The sequence below is a fragment of the Gouania willdenowi genome, unplaced genomic scaffold (assembly GCF_900634775.1).
Source record: "Gouania willdenowi unplaced genomic scaffold, fGouWil2.1 scaffold_296_arrow_ctg1, whole genome shotgun sequence".
NCBI classification, from domain to species: domain Eukaryota; kingdom Metazoa; phylum Chordata; class Actinopteri; order Blenniiformes; family Gobiesocidae; genus Gouania; species Gouania willdenowi.
Genome location: NW_021145056.1, coordinates 150,967 through 158,026, shown reverse-complemented (window position 1 = coordinate 158,026; position 7,060 = coordinate 150,967).

The following is a 7,060-nucleotide window of genomic DNA, read 5'->3' as shown; positions in this document are numbered from 1 at the left end:
CCAAGATTGTGTTCACCTCTTAAACTCTCGAAGTTTAACTAAACTAAACACCTCTATCACAGAGATTGTTATCGCAGATAAATAAATTCTCAGAAACAGTCAGCTGTAACCTGAATAATTTATTAATCACTGACCTTTTGCGACCCGTTTGCGTTTAACTCCAAGGTTTAACCCACACAGGCGCACACACTCATTATATTGTGCCACGCTTACACACATCAACACTAATCAAAATGGATTCCCTTTCTCCTAGCAGTCCAAACCTGGACACCAACCTCCTTTCACAGCTGGAAGCTGCCCTCAGGGGTGCACTCCAAACTTCTAGCTCATCCCCAGAGCCGATAAGTAGTACACCAACGTCTACCGAACTCAGCTCGCTTTTAAATCTCATGTTTCCCTCTGATTTCAACAGGTCTAACGCAGACCTGACTCTTGCTTTTGGTAAGTTGGCACTCTTAATGACGTCACAGCTGAAACTGGCCCAGGAGCAGAACCAGATGCTTCAAAACAAGCTTCAGAACAAGTCTGACAGGCTTCAAAGCAACCCACAGACCAGCGATGATGAGTCTTTATCATCAGAACAGGATAAAAGTGAAAATCTGCTCCATGAGAACCAGATTTTGAAAGGTGAAAATGATGCACTCAGACACGAGGTAAGATACATCAAGGAAGATTTCACCGATGTAAATAATCTCTTAAAAGAGCAAACACTGAAACATGAGGCAAATGTTCAGACACTTTCAATCACCAATCGTGAATTAACAGCTCTTAAAGATGAGAACAGCATGCTAACACATATCAGAGAAAATTATTTATTACAAATTGACTCTCTTGAACGACAGATACGGAATGCGGAAACCGAATGCAGACATGCTAGACTGCTTCAGCATGAAGCTGAGATGGAATCAGCAACAGCACGGCAGGAACCGCATCTTTTCTCTTCACAGCAGGGAGGTGAACCGAAAGAGCCGAAACCACCTGACCCTGTAAAGCTGTGGGATGACACGTCTCATCAAAAACCCAAAGATCTGGATCGAATAGCACGGAACCTCTCAAGGTTCGAGCCAAATCTCGACGATCCAGGTGAAATTCATGCTTATCTCAATGACTTGAAATTTTTCTTGGAACGTTTTCCAAACGCTTCTTCACGTGACAAAATCTACGTGATAAAAGCCTCTTCAAGCAAGCAAGTCAGTCTGTTCATCGACAGACAGCCACTTGATATTCGTGATGATTTCGAAGCCTTATGCAAAATTCTGATCGAAGAATATTGTAATAAAAATGAATTCGAAACCGGCTACTTTGCTGCACATTCAATCACCCAAGCAGCCAATGAAAGACCAGGGCAATACTACAACAGATTGCTAAAGGTTTATTTCGGGCCGAAAAATGAGCCCATGATGGAAGAAGAACAGTTTTTCAAAGAACTTTTCTTTAAAAACCTGCACAGTTCCACCAGCAGACATTTACATGCAGCAGTGGATCCAAAGAAATTATCCAGCCGTGAGCTGCGTTCCTTTGCTTCCCGTGCTTTCATGCTTAATGACCAATCTCACAGGGAATTGGTCCATCAGGAAGTGTACGCATTTGACACCAGGCCACCCGACGATGACCTGATAAATGATAACGAAACAAGTTCACCTTTTGTTCTTTCAGAAAAGGATCCGCAGCTCGTGCCTCACGGAGGTCACAAACTTCAGGGCACCCGAGAGCATGCAAACCACGGATCCACGAACACCGCAAACGTTCACATCTGAAATGCGCGGAACATGGTAGGAATACCACAATAATGACCCAAAATCTGTCTAATCCCAACAGACACGCCTACCAAAATGACAGGGACAGTTGCAGTGACACACGTGATGATATGCAACACAGAGCCCAAATAGATCCGGCACCGCTGCTGGATCCCACTCCAATCACACCTACAGGTGATGAAAATCCACCCTTCAAACGCATTTTAGGGGAGCTTAGCTTGGGAAATAACAACAGACTTTATGTCGACACTTACCTCAACAACGCCGTTAATTATGAAGCATTAGTCGATTCTGGAGCCACCGTCTCCATCATGCCACGTGAACTTTTCTATCTTCTCTGCAACATGTCAAACCCAGCAGATGTTAAAGTTGAAAACTGTCATCTAGAGATCATGTCATATGATCAGACACCTGTCACTGTGAGAAAAAGAATGTTGGTGAACGTCAACTTTGGACAAACAGCCGTTGTTCATCCTGTGTGCATTTCACCTGATCATTCCAGCTCATTTGTTATAGGAAGGGACCTACTGGAACGCTTTGACGCCTTTGTAGATCTCCAGAGACTTGAGCTTTACTCACAACGGGAAACACCCAAACCACTTGAGCTTCAGCCTGATGTCAGCAGAGGCAACTATCCGGTGTTTAAAATAGCCAGACCAGAGCCTGACCAACAGTCGGAACATAACCTGATAAAATACAGCCAGACTGACAGCAGCCCAACACACGCAAAGCCTCACTGTGAAATACCACCGCTCAGACCCCAGCCACCACCCATTTCGTCTGTACATGCGTACAGCGACATTGAGCATTTGTCTTACAGCTCTCATCACAAGCAAACACCCACACAGCCTTCTCTTACTGTTTGTGACTCGAAATTCCTCCAAGAGGACGATCCAGCAATTCAATTTATGATTGATTTCCTTTCAGGCTTCATAGACCGTGAGCCATCAGCTCATGAATTCAACTCGTACCCAGATCTTCAAGATCGTTCTATTTCATACTCATGACAGAACCACTACCTTCACGCTTGTGCTTCCTTACTCGTACAGGGGGGAATTTATGGCGAACGCACACAACACAAGCGATCAACACAGAGACACAAAATCCACAAAACGAGAACTTCAAAAGATCGCTTACTGGCCAAAAATGGGCCTCGACACAGCAGAATTTGTGAAAAAATGCAAAGTTTGCTCTAAAAACAAACGTTAAATTGTCAACTCAGAACTTTGGTATTCAGCTAAAATTTTAAATGGATAAAGTAACCAAGTTTATTCCATTAAGTCAACAAACTTTGAAACCTTAAATGTTAACTTTGAAGACTCACCAATGTTTCTTTGCTGTGCATGTTCTACTAACTCATCTGCAGTGTAACAGGCCAACACCAACACTCGGAGCAGTTTAAAACAGAGCATCACCAGCGTTGACGCCCACATTCAAACAAAGGGGGGTGAAAAAGTGAAACAGCTTTTAAACTCTTGTACAAATACACGTCTAACCCCTGTGCTTTGTTTAAGCAGTGCTCGCATCAATGAACAGCTAGCGGTGCCATAGCTAAACCCAACATGTCCTCACAACCCCCAATAAACAATGGGCGGGACCAAAACATAAGGTAACACAAAAATCTGTCTGAAAAGAAATTACTTAACACTTCAAAATATTTGTGTCATATTAAATAGCAACATGACCTTTACTCAACGATACTATAAGGGTTAAACCATAGTATCTGTTCCCACTGTTAAAAAGCTACAAAAGCATCAACAAAATTATACTCCAGCAGTAAAATCTGATTATGAAAGAAATAATTCAGAACATATCCCAGCATTAACATTGGCACTATAGATACTGGTATTACATAATATATGCGTCTGAACGCAGTCGCCACTATAAGTCTTCCCATGAAGCACGAATTTACAATACACCCATATGCTTTTGTTATTCATTTAAAGTGATCAAATCTCACTTATTGACGAACATCACAAGTTCTCTCCTCGAGTTCTTGTCAATTTAGTTCAATCTTGTAATTTGTCCCAAACAATAGGATCGTATTGTTCTCAAAATGATCAACCAGTTAGAAACTCATGTCAGACCTTTAGAGTCCTAACAATTCAGACTATCATCAATTGAGACATCGTATCCAACGTAGTAAAACATGATTAATGTGTTAACACACTATTATCATGTATTTTTCTTTCTTTTGTGGAATCCCACGTTATCTCGTAACCACGCTAGGAACGTCAGAAAATTCTACAATCTTAACACGCTGTCAGCTAATACCACAAGAAGCCACCCAGAGCCAGATTGTTGTGCTGTGTTGTTTTTACCTGTCATCACCAGAGTCCACTAAGTTTCCCGGACAACGCCGAAATGACGCTGGATTTCGCCGTTACCCGGAAAAGGGGGGAATGTAGGAACCCTGGTCGATGGTCAAAAGGCGGTAAAAACACTGTCGCACGTTTGGAATTTTATTACACTTTTATGACTCAAAAACAGACAATGGAAAAATGGACCAAGGAACATTTCTTCAAATCCCAGCCCTTCTCCCTGCAGACTCTTTGCTGACACCCATCCTCCCCAAAGAACAGACATCCCACAGAGATAACAGGGATGGAACCTGACACCCTACACCAGAGACATCCTTTCCAACATGAAGAAATAAAAATAAAACCTATACACCATCTGATGCTTTAAAGGCAGAACTGTGATTTAAATGAATTTCAGACATGGGACCTCGATTTTAACCATTTGTCTACAGGAAAGAGACTCATCGTGTGCCTCCATCTGACATATTTAAGCACTAATGCAATCACATTTCAAGGGAAATGTTTATAACTTCATATTCCATGATCATTGATAAAAAGTGTATTTGTCCTCCTTTGTTATGCTTAAAGCTAGAAATAATTCAAATCAGTCATTTAAGGGATAATCAATTGAAAGTCATTTTTCAAGGGTTCATGCAATTGGCACACACCCATGCTCCATTTTAGACCTAACATGGTAACACCCTATCTAGTTTTATGACTCTTTGTTTAAGAAGCACATGTGGGGATAGCCCCACCATTTTGTCTTCTTTACAGGAAAGTTAAGCCTCCCGCTTCTTTCTGCCAGCCAATCAGGTTTCACTCATTCCCACACTGCAGATGTGTTTTGACCAATCAGATAACCTCTTGACATGTTTATAAAAGGCCTCGCTCCCCCTTATCACACTCTCTTGCTTGGCTCTTGCTCCACGCTCTTGCTCCGCTCTTACTTCTCTCTTGTCCTCCTCTTTGCATCTGACTTAACAGTTAGATGTTATTCAGTTTAGTGATGCTGAATTTTTGAGATATTGATTGAACTTCTCTCCAGTCAGGAAGTGGCTACCAGCCACTTCTCATAATGACTAACTTTAAGTTTTATCTCCATTTTTGAAATTAACCAAGCAGTTTTTAATTTTTGGAACAAATCAATTTTTATAGCCTCCCATGAGTAAGCTTTAACGAACTCTAGCATCTTTGATTTGAGAACATGTTAGTTAAACTATCCATCGACGTCCAGGAGTGGTGCCGTGTAGGAGAACCAGAACCCCAGCCAGGCCGACAGTATCCCGCGGGCCCGTACAGTGAATGAGCGGAAAACGTCTTCGGAAAAACGCAGGAAAAGCTTTTTCCCCACACACTGCTGGTTACGCAGAAGGAGCTGTCATCATCACGCCTGTTCGAAGGAGGGTAAAACTGCACGCACACACAATTCTGGCAAAAAGGTGGTTTATAACTTAACAAATTCTCTCAATCGAAAATTCTAGATTCATAGTCCATATTTTTCATTTTGGTAAAGTTTTATTAATTTCATTACTTTAACTTTCCGTTTTCCTTCTTCCTCTTCCTCAGAGCGTTAGGAAATCACTATAAATACCAAACTCACGCAAACATCTAAAACACTCAAAATGTGTAGATACCATACAGCTGTGTTAAAATGTACATTTTGTGTGATACCAATGAGTCAAAATAACTGTGAATAATTGTGAAACTGCCTAATTTATCATCGTGGTAATAGCCTGTAAAATAAACATGTACATATTGTAAACGCTGTGTTTTTATTGACATTTAAACCTTTATTGAACCTCTATTCTGACGTCAAGAACCCACTACAAAAACAGGGAACTGTAACAATTAATTAAAATAAAGTGATCTAGGACACTTAAAACTCAATTCTAGATGGCACCTCTGGCAACGAACATATTAAAAATTAATAATTAATATTTTTGAATATTAATCATCCTTTGTTCCCCTACACCTGTATTAAATAGATGGTGAGGCTGATGTATGTCTTTCTGGATTATTCGGATTAAAAAATGAGTTTAAACAACCCGTGAACATCTGGATTCCCTTTGTGTCCAAGTGTGCAACAATTATTACGATAGTATTGATTAAAAAATGAAAAAACAACAGAAAATCTCCCTACGTTGCTGAAAACAGAGCGTAGGGGGCTCCATCACTACAACATTGGGGTCCCCTACGCTCAACAGCACTGGAGAAAACCCTGGGAGCAGCTGCAGGATAATCCACAACACCAGTGAACAGGTGAGTTCATAAAATCTCTTAATAAGGGAAGTGAAGTTTAATTATTAATAACAGTAAACAGTTGAAGCAGCTTTCATTCACTGTTTATCACTGTTGAACATATCAATAGTACCATCTGATGGATATCCACAATCTAGAAGTGATGCTGATTGGCCCCAAACACAGTCAATACAGGGTCACAATGAGTCTGTGTATCTGGTTTAGTTAGTGTTCAATGACGTGTGAAAGTCAAAGTGAGTCAGGTCACACAGAGAGGAGAGGGTGAACAATTAACCACCTGCACCTGTGCTGCCTTCACTCAACCTGGGATTTTCTGCCTCCTGCTAATGGTTGAATATATTCTACTGTAAAGAGGAGACTTTGATAAAGAAGTGTTTTAGATCAAACTAGTTCAGCTCTTTCTGATCAATCTAAGCACTCTTCTAACCTGGATATCAGGGATCATATGTTAGCGTTTCCTATAGAGACTCTATTTTCCCACACTCTCCTGGGGAAAGTGAATGCACCTCATAATGAAATGCAGAGCAGCTGATGGAGAAGCTGTGAGATGTTACAGAAGCTGAGCTAACATGCTAATGAACCCTTGTTCACTCCTTTAATATTGTAGTTACTGGTTTTCTCATTGTATTATTATTATTATTAATTAATTTCCCTTCAGAGATCAATATCATGATTATATTATTCTTTTATCTTAGTATTGCTGTTATTACTATTATTATTAATGCTATATTATTAGTGAAGAAC